The sequence below is a fragment of the Trachemys scripta genome, chromosome 1, assembly GCF_013100865.1.
Source record: "Trachemys scripta elegans isolate TJP31775 chromosome 1, CAS_Tse_1.0, whole genome shotgun sequence".
NCBI lineage: Eukaryota > Metazoa > Chordata > Testudines > Emydidae > Trachemys > Trachemys scripta.
This window is the reverse complement of record NC_048298.1, coordinates 259,941,282-259,956,809: the sequence shown is the minus strand read 5'-3', so window position 1 is coordinate 259,956,809 and position 15,528 is coordinate 259,941,282.

The following is a 15,528-nucleotide window of genomic DNA, read 5'->3' as shown; positions in this document are numbered from 1 at the left end:
TAGATGTCAGAAGTTAACTTTAATAGCCTTTCAGGCTAGAACAGCCATTAGATCAGTTAGCCTTACTTCCCAAACATCACAGGCTGATAAAATTCACTCAGTTACCCCTTAACCAAATAACTTGTTGGGCTAAAGCATGTCTTCCAGATGGGCATCCAGCCTTGATTCAACACATCAAGAGATGAAGAATCCATCACTTTTCTTAGTAGTTTGTTCTAATGGTTAATCACCCTCCTTTTTACAAATCAGTAGCTTCTTCCCTAATTTAAATTTCTCTGGCTTCCTCTTCCAGCACTTGGTTCCTGTTACGCCTTTCTCTGCTAAATTGAAGAAGCCCTTCAGTACCCTATGTTTTCTCCCCATGAAGGTACTCAGACTCTATAATCAAGTCATCTCTCAATCATCTTTTTGTTATGCTAATGAGATTCAAGGTATTTACTGTCAGAAGAAAATAAATCTAGAATCTTGGTTATAAATAGGTTTAAAAAGAGAATTGCAGTGTAAAACAACTTCGAGAGCTCATTGCAAATGACTGGGAGCCAGGAAGGACATGTAAACATTACTCTTGTGGCCAACTGGCCACACCTCTAAGAGTTATATTTTAAGTTTAAAGCAGTCAAAGAGGGGTAGGTGAGAGGAAAAAGCAATAGCCAACCTAAGCTGTAACACACCCTTTGCCTTTTAGAGCTCAAATACAAAAACTCCCAATATATCTATGCTTACCCCAAAGACAGGGGGTAGAATAGGAAGAGGCCAACTACCAGCCAATTCCAGTGTGTTAGAAACTCTAGGATCTCCTAAGAAAGGGAAAGTTGTGATTGGATACTCTAATATTTCCCGGGGGTGTGGCTCAACCTCATATAGAGTGGGATGGCCATGAAAGGCCTCTGTTTCAGCTGGTATTCCTATTAAATCCACTAAAATGAGCTAAATTTGCTTTTTAAAATTGCCAAATTTCCAGAGTCACTTCTAGACTATGATGTCTCTAAAAAAATTAAGGAAAAGCTAAAATGCTATCCATAGTACATTAATCAAACCAAGGACAGGCCATATATTTAATAAGCTTCCATTTATGTTGCAATTTTAATAATTTAATTGAGATAATTATTGTCACTAACCTGTTCAGTTTCCATTCTGCTAGCATTCTAACATTTATATATTTAAGCAAAAATTTAATACACATACTCTAAAGTAGTGAGATGTTGTGATATTATCACACGTAACCTCAAGTTACAGCACAGTTGCTGTTTTTATGATCTGCTTTATTTACTGAGTTTGAGTGATTTACTATTTTGAATTCAATGAATTAAACATTTTAGGGAATAAGATGCGAAGGCTTGATTGTATTTGGCTTTGAATTTTATATATAAAAACCTGTCAAAGTCCAAATTTCTTGGTCAAAGCATAGTCGAGGTCCAGACTCTGGAGAAAATAATAATAATATTAATAATAATAAGTAAATAAAAAGATTTTGGGTACCGTTCAAAAGTGTCTGACGGTCCAGTTTTTGGCCCATGGTCTACCTATTGACTAACCCTGCCCTAATTGAAACAGGAGACAAGTAGGATCCCATGTTCTCCTCCATACTAAGTATGAGCTTTGCTTACCCTATTGCTGGACTCCAGATAGCTTGGGTTCTGTGAAATTGGAAGGAATGAGCTGTCGGAGCTGTTTCACCTTATAGTCCAAGAAATCCCTTTAAGCTTGGGAAAATCTCTAAAAAACCCAGCTCTTGTAAGAGCTGTGCTCGCCAGAGACCAGTAAGAACACATGAGTGATAGAGAAAAAGCCATGTTCCTTATCTTTTTGTAGATCCCCTGAAAGTAGCTTGGTTCTGTGGGATCCACATCCTGATGGAAGAAGTCATAGGAAACGAGGACTTGAAACTCCCATAGCTTCCACTATCTTAAATAAGCTTTTCCTGGAAAAAAGAGGAGGGGGGGAGAGGGGGAGGTAGGAATAAAGAGAAAATTTTATGTCCATTGCAACTTTGACTAACTCTACCTATAGTTATGAATATTTCTCATAAAATGAAGGAGGCCCACAAAGTTACCTAATGTTTCTAAACACACATATATGATCTAATAACATCTGATTGTAAAGAATCAAGGCGATACTAATAACACAGAAAGGAATACCTTATTAGAAACTTACTGTGATGATGATGCTGCACAGTTGTCCCAGCTAGAGGAAATCTAGGATTTACACAAACGTAGGGTGTAAAATTTCTGCTCCCTGTTGAGCTAGTGAAAATATACAGAAAATCATTTAAAATCAAGCTACTATAGATATACCTGGTCTAACTGAGATCAGGATCGTTCCCAGGAGCTCTCAGTAGTAGGACTTTTCCTTTTATTATTTGCTGCTTATCCTGTAAATAAAAACAGGTCTATTAGGCCAAAGATAGAGTTTATGATCTGCTCCTGCACAGCTGTTCCACCCAAGCAGCATAGGCTAAATTCACACCCCCAAAGTAGTTATTTTGGTACCAATATGTTGACAATTCTTACAGGTGAAATTTCTGTGTGTAAATAAGTCCTTAGATCCAGATTATTAAAGGTATTTAATGTTGCTCTGCTCACCATTGCAAGGCCTATGTAATGTAAGTGGCTAACTCCATTTTTGAAAAGCTACATAAGCACTTATGAGCCTACGTCCCACTGACTTTCAATGCGACTTAGGCTTCTAAGCCACTTAGCCTTTGCAGCACTGAATAGAGCAATGCCTAACTACCTTTAAAAAACTGGACCTTAGGTTCTTTTTTTTAAGTATGTAAGAGTTTAGGGCCAGATTTTAAAAGGTATTTAGGCACCTAAAGATGCAGATAGGAACCTTGTGGGTTTCTCTGCATCTTTAGGTGCCTAAATACCTTTTAAAGTCTGTCCCATAGTCTCTTTTAAGGCACCATACCATTAGTCAAGGAAAAGAAGAACCGCTACTTTCTAGTCCTCGTGACATGTTTTCATATCCTGCTCATGCTCTCTTTTTATATTCACTCACAGAATCACATCATAACTGAAAGGGAAGCTCCATAATTTATGTTCGTCGCACAGTATCACTACACAGACACAGCCAAATCATCATCAATCATTTGGACACACCCCAGAATCACGATGACAAATGAATTAAAACCCTTAAAGTATTCTGTGACTCAAAAGTTGCGAGTGTCATTGAAAATATTTGAGAAGTAGAAACAGTATAGGCAGAATAATATCTGGAAACAATATTGTCACATTAAGACAAACTTTTTTGTACTTATTTTTAGTCTTAAATAAAGCCCTAGGAAACAAGAGGAAAAAAAGCCTTTGCTTATATAAATTGGTGTAGCTCCATTAAAATCATTGGAACTACATTAATTTACACCAGCTAAGGATCTAACCTATAAAAGGGGGATGGAAGCAAGTTGACAATTTGGAGGTAAGCAAGCTTACAATCTTCAGTTTTTACCAACAGAACTCGTACATTTGTGGGAGAGGAAAGTGCACTCTACAATACAATACATCTATAGTCAAGAGGAAAGATATTCTTGTAATTAAGGCACTGCATGGGGAAGTTGGGTGATCCTGGTAAAATTTGTCTGTCACAGATTCCCTGGATAACTTTCAACAAATTACTTAGGCCCATATTCACAAAAGGACTTATGCATGGTGATGCTCAGCATTGCAGTGCTTAACTTTTAGGTACCTAGAAAATCACTGGAGCAACACTGCAATCCACAAAGCCTGAGTTTGGCATCTAGGCGCCGTAGAAAATGAAAGGAAGGAGAGAGATGTTTAAAAACATGATCTGCAAAAGTCAACATGCTAGGCAGGGTGCTGCCAAAACTAGTCAGTGGGAGCTGCCAATCAGAGGGAGGTGTTCTATGCCTGGCCCTTCTCACAGAGTTTGGTGCCTACATCCAGGATGCAGAGAGGCACCTAACTCTGCTTGTGATCCACATACAGGAACCCCTCTCCTGGTGGGAAAGTGACTTAGGTGACTAAGGCATTGCTTGCAAGAATGAGTGAGGTGTCTATCTCACTCCACACAAAAAGGCTGGAGTGTGGTGGTGGTGTCCACCTTATAATTTTTAGTCAAGTCATTAGAACACTCACCTGGGATGTGGAAGACCCAGGTTCAATTCCCCCTCTCTGCCAAAGGAGAAGCAATTATTTCAACAAGGGTCTCTCACAGCTCAGGTGAGGGCTCTAACCACTGAGATATGGGATATTCTGATGTGTGGCTTTCCTTATTCTTTCCTGTTGGAGCTGTTCCACTATTGATAAGTAATGAAAAAGTGATTAGAGCAGGGGAAATGCACCCTAGGTCTCCCACATTCCAGGTGGGTGCCTTAACCATCAGGCTATAGAGTGTCTATAGGCTATAGAGTGTATCCCTCACACTCAAGTGGGCATCTGTAGAGGTAGGCACAGATCTTTGAAGGTATGTAGGCTTTTAACATCCATTCCAGGTGCAAATAGTTTTGAGGATATGGGCTTTAAGACACTTCCTGCCATATACAGGTCTAACTTCTTCAGTGGTATAGGCCCCCTGGAGTTTCCTCCCTGATGTATTTGGCTCACAACTTTCAAACATTCAACTTTGGTAAATCAAAATAATTTTCTCCCTCAAATCAAGCCAACCAATATAGGACTATGGTCCCATCCCTGCAAGTGGATCTGCGCAAGAGGACTGTATGACCACACAGAGCCTGACTGAAAGTCAGTGGCGCTCTGTATAGGCAGAAGGACCACATCATAGGTTCTAATCTATATAGAGCCTGATATCCCTTCATCACCATAGCATCTGAGCGCCTTCAAGTAGTGCGTAAAGCAACATGACTAATACTTGTCCCACGGGGTTCTTTCTCTCCTCTCTGGGAGAACCATGCATGATGTAGTGTTTCGGTTGAACTTGAGAGTGGGGAGATGATTTATTAAAATGTACACACTACATTCAATTTCTATTAGAGGAGCAAGCACAGAGAGGTGTACCTTGCATTTGGAACAGAAGGCGATGATGTTTGTGATGGTCCCTAGTTCCTGGGGAGTTCATTCCATAGTCTTGGACCTGCCAGCAGAAAGTTCTGTCTCCTTCCGAGACAAGCTTTACCCTTATGGTAGAGAGTTTCATTTTGTTAGAGAAGTGGGGTGGTTTACCACAGTCTTCTGCCTGGAGTTTTAGTCAATCTTTTAGATATCCTGCAACCAGGTCATGGACCCTATTACATGTTTGGGGTCCAAGTCCATACCAAGATTCATATTTACATCTTCAGTTGTTGCTGTGGTTTTGTTAAAGTATGGATATTTTACAAGAGGGAAACTTGAATTTGTTTCCATTCTCCTATAACTCAAGCTGAAGATTGGTTATAAGTAGCACTTTCATAAATGTTGTGGATTGTTAACAGTTCCACTATAACAGCAGATGTGTAATAATGAATATCTATTTATAAACAATTAAAAAGGATACTAGGGGCTAGGTTATGCCTTTTTACATTGAAATCAGTGGGACAACCCAAGCAGTAAGGCTTTAATAAGTCTAGTGAGAGTGCCAGAATTTAGCCCTTTAAACAAGCTTGTGATATGAATCACATACAAGCTCAGAGATCATACAATTTTGAATGATTGATCATATGGATTTCTATGCACAAGGGAGGACATAAAGGAGGTTGTGGAATCTCCATCTCTGGAGATATTTAAGAGTAGGTTAGATAAATGTCTATCAGGGATGGTCTAGACAGTATTTGGTCCTGCCATGCGGGCAGGGGACTGGATTCGATGACCTCTCGAGGTCCCTTCCAGTCCTAGAATCTATGAATCTATGATATTCTCCTTTCATTTAGAGAGGAAAACATTTCCTAGCTTAGCATGTTTAATATGTTGATGTATACTCAATCAACTATAACAGGACCAAAAAGAGTCTGACACGTCTTATGATCACCAGACATGGCTTGATATTGCAGCTGGGTCTCTTTAGGAAATTCTCTGATTTAACATGTTTGATGAGTCTTTTGCTGGAAGGATGCCTTTCCTGATATGGCTTTTTTTGAGGGCATATTTATCGAAGAGTTAATGCAGCTGTGCAAACGTACAAAGGAATTTCAGGGCAGGAGGATGCTCCTACTGTTTCCAGGCTGGAATTTCACAGTTTTAGTTGAATATTTTTGCACCTCATAAGTCATGCTGTCAATAAGGTTCTTTTAAACAGTTGTGAGCATTAACTTTTCAATAGCAATACAAAGTTAACTTTCTACCTCTGTTCTATCTCTTAGCTTGCTTACAATACTGCATTTCCATCAAGTCAATTGCCCCACCCAAATTCAGGATTTTTGTCCTTAGAAAGAGGGATGTGTGTGTGGCAGGAGGAGAATATTTGCTCCTCTCCTTGTGCAACGGTAGCTATGCGGTAGTGGTTTTCAGCTGGATTCACTTTTTTTCCCCTTCAGATATGTAGAATCTCCAGTCCATCTGAGGTAAAATTGGAAAATGTAGACTGGAAACAAGGTTCCATAGTTGGGATAAATTTCCTCTAGAAAATATCATATGAGAAGGCAAACAAAATCTAGTTCCAGCTAGGGTACAATGGTAAAAACCATAAAAACACCATGGCCTGAGTTTTAATAAGTTTGCTAGCCAAAACCTAGATTGAAAAATAAAGGAAAGGAGATGCATGGGCCAAATGTAGATCCAATTGCTGAAAACTGAAGCTAGATAAACTCAGACTATAAATACAGTGCAATTTTTTAACAGTGAGGATAATTAACGTTGGGTCTTAAAATCAAAGAGCTGTGAATCAAAATCAACAAACATCAAAGAAGAGATGAAGTCCCCACCACCTTATCAGATTACAGCTAGTTTTTTTTTCATCCAAATTTGGTTAGAAGAGCTAATGGAAAACTTTGAAGGGATGCAGTAAATAGCTACCATTTTTTGCCATTAACTGAGAAGTATAAAACTAAGAGATCCTTAGGCAAACTCAAAATAGTCTGAAACCTGCCAACAAAAAGCCCATGTCTCCAAACAGTTCCAGCATGCATAAGATCCACAGTAGCATAAAGTTAGCTATTTGGGGCCTTTCCAAAAGTTATTGGGTAACAGTTCATAGACAATATAACAGATTTTAAGGCCTATCCTGGAGGGTAGGTGTGACACTAAGCCACTGAGGATTAAACAACCAGCAGGCTAAGTAACCCAACATCAACCCTTAAGGTTGACATATTAGAAATGTATTGAAATGGTAAACATGGCCATTCTTTATAGATTCTTAGCAAAGACATGTTGAATAGACATGCCTCCTCCTCCTCTTGGAGCCCATGTCCCTTGCCTAGGGACATGGGCTCCAAGCACCATTCAGTTGAGGGTGAGTCCCTCCATTAGGGTATGCCAAGTACTGTTCTGCTGTCCTCAGTTCACACAACAAGGGTAACAACCCTTTATTACTTCTGCCCCAATAAGAAGGAGCTGGGGATCCAAAACCAGACTGAAGTGATCATTTGGGCAAGCAATCCCATTATGCTGAGCACCTAGGCAAGGTGAGTGTGTCCATGCAAACGGGATCAGCTTCTGAAGTCTTTTTCCACGGCTCACCACTGTGAAAGTTACTAGTGACCCCCCTTAATAGAGCAGTCATTATGTCAGCCAGCGGCCATTATGGGGAAGCAGACACCTTAAGGACACAGTAGCCTGAACTTTTCAACTGTTTTCCCTTCAAGGCCTTAAGGTAGTTGGAGCTGGTCCCAAGCCAGTTTTCACTGACCAGATAACAAAAGCACGGGTCTGACAACCACCAATCAAGTGTTAACACTGCAAGGACCTTTGTCTGAATGTGTATAAAGGATCTGTAAAATGTGTGTAAGACAGAGTCTTTGTACCAAGGTGCAAGGCTCTCCTTTCTTCTGCAGAATAAAGAAACTCTTCCTTATCCCTGTCTGGCTGTTATTGGCTCTCAGCTAGTGGACCCGATATTTAGGTGACACCACTAGATGTCAGGGGAGAGCTCATTCAGACTCTGCTTACAGCATGGAAAAAGCTACAATAGAGTTCTAGGTTACCCTTTTTGTCAATCAGCCCTGAGGAATTATGCTCTCCTGAGTCTTGAAAGTTCACTTTATAACCCAAATCTTCTCGGAAATGTCTGAGGATCTAACACAGGTGTTTTGTGGGCCTTTCTACTGTTAACTACATAACTCTCTTCAGTCATGGACAAGTTTTAGATAGCTTCTCAAGATCAGATATTCAGAATATGTTCTCCAGGTTTGTATCGGAAAAAATAATGGGAGCAAATACTTGAAGATGTAATCTTGCACTCATAATGCCCTATGGACACAGTTTAGCCCATGCTGTTTAAGTGCCTTACTACATGGAAAGTCAGGTATTTACTCTCAAAGTGAACTGAATTCCATGCATAAGAGCAAATAAGAAAGGCTTGGTTAAATTGAATATTGTTCGTCAACCTCTAGGGTACATCAAGCTGTCTTTTAAACAACATCACCTGACTGAATTATAACTTAAAGAAAAGAAAGAATAGCAGTAAAGGCCACCAAGGAATACATGGTGGAGCAAACTTCGGTAAATAAGCTTATTCTTCATCGGTAATGGAAGAGTCTGGCTAGGAATTTCATCAGCACCATCAAAGAAGCGTGAAACAAGCTGCAGATTTCTGTTACCTTCCAAAATGTCCTTGGTTAGTCTCAATGATATAGGATCCTAGAAATATTAAATCTATCTTTGACTGACAGCTCAGTCTACTGGTTCTTCCTATCTAAATTTAAACTCAAGCCAGATGTCTAAGATCAAAGACTGGTAGGGCTCTAATAAAATTTATTTTGTAATATAACATCTTATATTAATCTTTCACTATTTTATCTGTTTAAGCTTTCCAACATGTGACAGGTGAGGCTCTATTTTTCTATTTTCCCAGAGCTTGAACAGGTGGTATGCTGTAGCTCAATAGAATTAAGAATGGATCATTTTACTTCAGGATTCTTTGGTAGTCTGGACTGTTCTCTTTGCTTCTTTGTTTGGTTGGTGATAATATGGAGGAGTCCCATGCTGGAGACTGTCAACATTAAATAACTCAACAGGCTTCAGTTTCCATCTGAAGTGCTTATAAGCAATTGGCTGATAAGAAATTTCAGCCAATCCCTTTAGTTTATTTATCACTATTTTGCATAATGGAAAGTGAAAGTATACCACGTGGAATCACAGAGAGCAATAGCTAACTGCTAGTAAATATGTCTGTAAATTATGTTCATATAAATCTGTAGCTATCTCATTTTCTCAGGTCCCCTCCTTGGCTGGGCAATAGATAACAGGATCTTTGTTTTGAGCAGGTTTAAGAAATGATAATCATGCTTGTAAGCTGTCACTTAAAAAAAATGCCTAGGCAGCAAATGGCTTTTCCCTTGGACAGTAGGGATATGACTTCCCTGATATTTGGCCAGAGCCCAAATACTACTTTGAGGGGCACTTTAGACATGATGATGGATGGTGTCACAAATGTCCAACTTCTGATGAGTATGATTAACTAGAAGTTTCCAGAAGCCTTCAGTATTTCTAGCCTTGAAGGGTATGTCTACACTGGATCTCCAGGTGTACTTTCCAGCTAAGGTAGACATACCCACGCTTGCTCTGAGGGAGCTCACATGCTAAAAATAGAAGAGTAGGTAAGGTTGCATGAGCAGTGAGAGGGGCTAGCCATCAGAGTACATACCTAGGGTCTCGGATGAGAAGCTATCCCCTTCGCTGCCCATGCCAGTGCAGCTACACTTCTATTTTTAGTGTGCTACCTCCATCAGAGCTAGTGCGGGTATGTCTACCCAAGCTGGAAATTACACCTCTGCCTCTAGCATAGACATACTGAAAGAGTAGCCATGGAAGCCAATAGGCAATAGACCTGTTGCAGGGAATAAAAATCACTTTCCTCAAGGCTGGCTTTATTAACTCAAAGAAGCTTCCAAAATGGGATCAAAATAATACAGAAAACTTGGTCACAGCCAACAGATGCCTTTCCAATTTTCAGCAAGATGGGATGGCAAGAGGACATACCCTTTGCTTAAGGATACTCCCTTGCAACATCTTCCCCTTTCTTTTATAACCCCACCCCAGCTCATGTAATGGGTACAGAAACTGACTTTTTGTGAACTTATCAAGTGACTTTTATGCCTTGTCACATGCCAGAAAACACATTAAACTTACTCCAGTTTAGGGTAGCTACAAACCAGTAGTTACATATTGTGTCTAAAATCCCTAGTAGTCTGTTACTTCCTTCGTTTTTAATGTACCTCTTCAAAGCACTCTAAATGCTAAGAAAACTCTCTTTCCTTTTTATTTGAAAGCCTAATTCTTTCAGATTTAGTCATAACTATTAAATGAACCCAGTGCTATGTAGATGAGAACATCTTTCCACTTTAGTAAAACTTTATGAAATCTACAGATATATTGATAAGAGATACAGTACGAATGTCCTCATTCATCCTATGATGGAAAGCAATTTGTATATTAATATAATTGTATTTCATGTTCAATTAGTTTGTAACTTGGTGAGGCGGGAGAAGGAATAGAACAACCTGTAGCTTTTTCCCAGGACACATAGATGAAGGGGCTGGATATCAGAGTGAACAACTGTGCCTTGTGACCAGCTGATATAATTCTGATAAAGCTGTTTTAAGTCACTGGAACTGATGCCCACAAAGCTCTGGGAATTAAAACAAAAATATTGAAAAATCATGTTGAACCCCACACTATAAAGGCTTCTCTGTCTAATCATTCTGTTTTATCTTCTGCTTCTCATTTTGAAATAGCAAAATTATGCTAGATCTGAACTCTTTATCAAGAAAGAGAAGCTAAAATAAAGCAGATATTCAAAGGGTTGCCATGACCTAGCATGTCATGAAAAGCAGTGAGACACAGTGTAGAAAATGGTGAGGTCATGTCAGATAGCTGGTTTGGATATAGAGAATCACACACAGCCAGAATGTGCCAGCCTCACTCCTGAATAGTACCTTACTCTGAAAGTAAAACCACTTATTGCAGTAAGGTTTCTTGTGGATTAAAGTACTACACAGCATCTGTACAGGTGGCAGGATCTGACCCCATCTGACCACAACTGAAAGATTAATCACTAAATGTTTGTAATGATTATGGTGCACACACTAGGAAATTAATAATATTCTACACGCTCAATATAAAACCAGTGAGATACCTAGATGACCATAGGTTCAGGATTAGACTGGATAGCAGAGGTAATAATAGATTGCCCCCCTTCTGTCCCCACTGTAGCCAGAATTGCAATGTCCCAATACTCCCATATATGAGTAGAAGGAGGGGGGCAGGGAGTGAGAGGAACCCTTGACTCCATCCTCCTACTCATTGGCTAGAATAGCTTGCTGATGCACAGTTAATTGTTTCATGTAAAGGGGTGAAGTAACTTTGGGTGGGATCCACAAAGGGACTTAGGTGTTGCAAAACCGAGCATCATAGTGTCAAAGGCACCTAGTAAATCATAGGGACAACACTACAATCCATAAAGCTGAGTTAGATACCTAGACTCCCTATATAACAAATAGGGGTGGGAATGAAATCCACAAAAGCCCACATGCTAGGTGAGGATCCACCAAAGCTAGCCAAGGGGATATATTGAGGAGATGAGTGTGCCCTAAGCCCCACTCCTCTCTCATTATTGTAGAGACATAAGTCCAGGCTGCAGGGAAGTACCTATCTGTGCATGCAATCCATGAATGGAAAGCTGTCACCTGGAGTGAGGTGGTTTAGTTTTATTTCTTGAGGGATTGAGTTAGATGTTTAGATGTGAGCCTTGTTCCATGCAAGATGTAGGGGGGAGGAGACACGACCTCCCACCTTATAGGCCAGTGGTAAGAGCACTTACTTGGGAGATAAGAAACCCAAATTTGATTTATCTGCCCCCACCCCGACGAGAGGGCGAGGAAGGATTTGAACAGGGGTTGCCTACCTCTCAGAATTCCTGAGTCTCAATCCGTTCTCTGCTTTGCTCCTGGGGCAATGCAGCTGTGCACTGCTCCATATACCATGCAGATTGTAAAACTGTGAGTGTAGTTGTTATAGGTTATATGAAGAAATTACTACAGTCCACTTGTAATTCCTTTCCCCCTGTAGCCACCAGACACACAGATTCAAAAGATTTCTCATTCTTGAGTCTAGGCTAATCTGCGTTTCACAAAAACCACTTGTTTTGTGTGTCAGATCAAAGAGAATGCTACTTCAGAACTGGCATCTGGAGGTCTACCAATTATTTTGCAGACAGCATTGAAAGGTGAGGAATGCCAGGATGATACTGCAACTACAGTGCAACCCGGTTTATCTTTAGTTAAGCACCAGTAATCACAGCTGCCTTTGTTTCCTTTCTGACTCATTCCTTTTCAAGTACCTCCTTATATGTTATCAGCAGACAGAATAGTGGAGAAATATGCAAAGAAGAAAATGTTCCTTTGAAAAACCAACTTTAAGTACCACATAGTTCAAAAGAATCTAAATCAAACCCAGGTCTATAATGCATGCAAATCAACGATTATTTTCCCCTATTTTAAAAACAAAACACAAAGAAAAGAACGTTTCAGCAGTACAATTGAGTTAAACATGTCTCTTTAAATGCAAGAGTTATTCTAATATCACAAAAAAGAATTTTAATAACACTATTGTGCACAAATATAAATGGCCAGTTACTAAACTGGTGTTAATAGATGTACTTCCATTGAAGTCAATGGAGCTATGCTTACATACTCCCATTGGGTGTTTGATTCTTCTGTATTGTCATGGCAGTATCCGATCAAGCTCTATCTTAAACTGATAATAGGGGAACCCTTTTTCTAACTGGGTTTCAAGTCACTACCTTGATATTTACTCTTGATTTTAGACAGGTATTTCACGGGACACATACTTGCTACCCACCACAATGCTTACCAATATGTGCAGCTTTCTTGAGAAAAAAAAAATCTCTTGCCATAATCTTACTAATTGAATGTTAGCAAATAAAAATGACTGCACACACATATTTTTTTCTTTTGAATGGAGAGAGCCTTGAGAATTAGAATTCATTGCTTGTCCCATATCTCAGATGAACATTCAGGAAAAGGGTAAATCACAAGATTTCACTAAAAGTGTTCAGCACCTTACTTCTATTAATAATACTGTTATTGACATTCACATTCTCGGAGTTGTAACATAGGGAATTTTAAAAACTGACATCCTTAATAGACAAGTATTATTAGCAATATGTGGGGAAAAAAAATCTAAATGTACCTTTCAGCTTAGTATGAGCTGACACTTCAACAGTTTGAAATATTAGCTGTGTCATACGGAGAGCTATCTAGTGTATTCTCATTAAAATAAGAAGCAGAACAACCAGCACTTGATTTGAAAAATCGAAATGTCAGGGAAATCATAATCTCTGGTAACAAAACCTTACCATATCCAAAGTAATAGAATTAGAAATGTGTGATTAATATATCTGCTACCTAGGGCTATGTGCATATCCCCTCCCTTTACTCATTGACCTGCTATCCAATATCACATACAAAAACTATACTTTTGGATTGAGTTTTAGGCACTATTATTTAACATTAAACTCCCTCAAAATGTAATGGCATTAACCTTGAGAGTAAGCACAGAGGCAGAGAATTAAAACAGTGACAAACTGATCTCTTCCAGTACAAGATTTTGTGTGACGAGCACACTGGATATAACTGCAATATTAATGAACCATATACAACTATTATTACATTGCAGTAGTGCCTGGAGGCTCCATTTAGGAGAGGGGTTCCCATTGTTGTAGGTCCTCAACATACAGACAAAAAGATGGTCCCTTGCCTTCAATAGCTTCCAGTAGATTTATTTATTAGTTATTTGTGAAGCATTGCCACACAACTTTTGTTGCCTCAGACTATTTATTTGATTATCTAATACTTGGAATGTAGGATGCATATCCACTTATTGTAATAAAACACGGTTACAATGTAGCATTGATGCTTAATGGTTTGAAGCCTTCCCAGTTATCTTCAAATCCTTCCACAATTAACACTATCCCACCACCCACGGCTGGTGTGATCATCATGGGGACTTATTCGATCCCCACTGAGGTCAGTAGGATGTTCATTTATTTCAGTAAGAGTTCTGCCTAGAGCAATCTGCCATCTGACAGTGGCTATGAAGGTGGTGAGCAGGGCTGCTATTGACTGAGATACAGCTACTAACCACAGTCAGTACTGACAGTTCTTGATATTATTATTTCAACCTCTGTCCCCTCTGCTCACTTGTTAATCAGGCATATCTGTTCTTCCTTGCTTCTCCTACTGGTAAAACCTGAGATTAGAATTGAAGGCATCTGGTGGCTTGCAAATGATGCATGCAGTAGTCTCACAGGATTATTTCAAGATAAAACTAACAAGGCCTATTCTAAGCCTACTATAGCTAAACAATATATTTGGGGATGCATGGAGATTAGGGTTGACATTGTTAAAGCAAAGTTCCACTATAATACAAATGTAGAGAATGAATATTAATAAATTTTAAAGAGAATTATATTTATTCTTTCATACGAATATAGCTAAAAATTAGAATGCATGAATAGAACCAAAACCAGCCCCATGTCTATGAAACATTTCAGTAACCTGTTCAGAGAGTTAATAATAAGAAATTCACACATACAAACTTGAGTTTTGGAAAGGGCAATGCGCAGGGTTTAGATCAGGAATCAGCAACCTTTGGCACGTGGCTCACCAGGGTAAGCACCCTTGTGGGCCGGGCTGGTTTGTTTACCTGCTGCGTCCGCCAGTGCAGCTGATCACGGCTCCCACTGGCCGTGGTTCGCCGCTCCAGGCCAATAGAGGCGGTGGGAGGTGGATGGCCAGCACATCCTTTGGCCCACGCCGCTTACCGCTGCCCCCATTGGCCTGGAGCAGTGAACCACGGCCAGTGGAAGCCACAATCGGCTGAACCTGCAGACGTGGCAGGTAAACAAACCAGCCCGGCCCACCAGAGTGCTTACCCTGGCGAGCTGCGTGCCAAAGGTTGCCGATTCCTGGTTTAGATAGAAGCCACCTATTATTTATTTTGCTCTCTCCTCTAGAGAAAAATTCTGTCTGGTGGGAAATGCTGATATTTAAATATTTGTTTTAGTCTAAGTCAGAATGAAAAGCAGAACTAACACATCATCAAGGTTTTGAACCACTGACTAATCATTACTGACACCTCTCAGCTTAATATGTTCTAAAGAGGGGATTTATTTCCACTGCTGCAGCATGCTCACTTACAATTATTCCTCAATTGCAGTGTTGTTTAGCTTTCAAATACCTCATCTGTGCACGTGATAGTAAATGCAACACTCCAGAAGCATTATAAGCCAGCAGTGACACTGGGCCATGGGTCTGAAATGAAAATTCAAGTTGATAAATAAATGATCAATATAATTGAAATTGGCGGGAGGTTAATGAACTTCACATGGAGCAGGCACATGCTGTATGCTTCAGAAAACATTGATAGGTGCAAAAGGGAGCAGCTGCTAGGTGATTGCTGT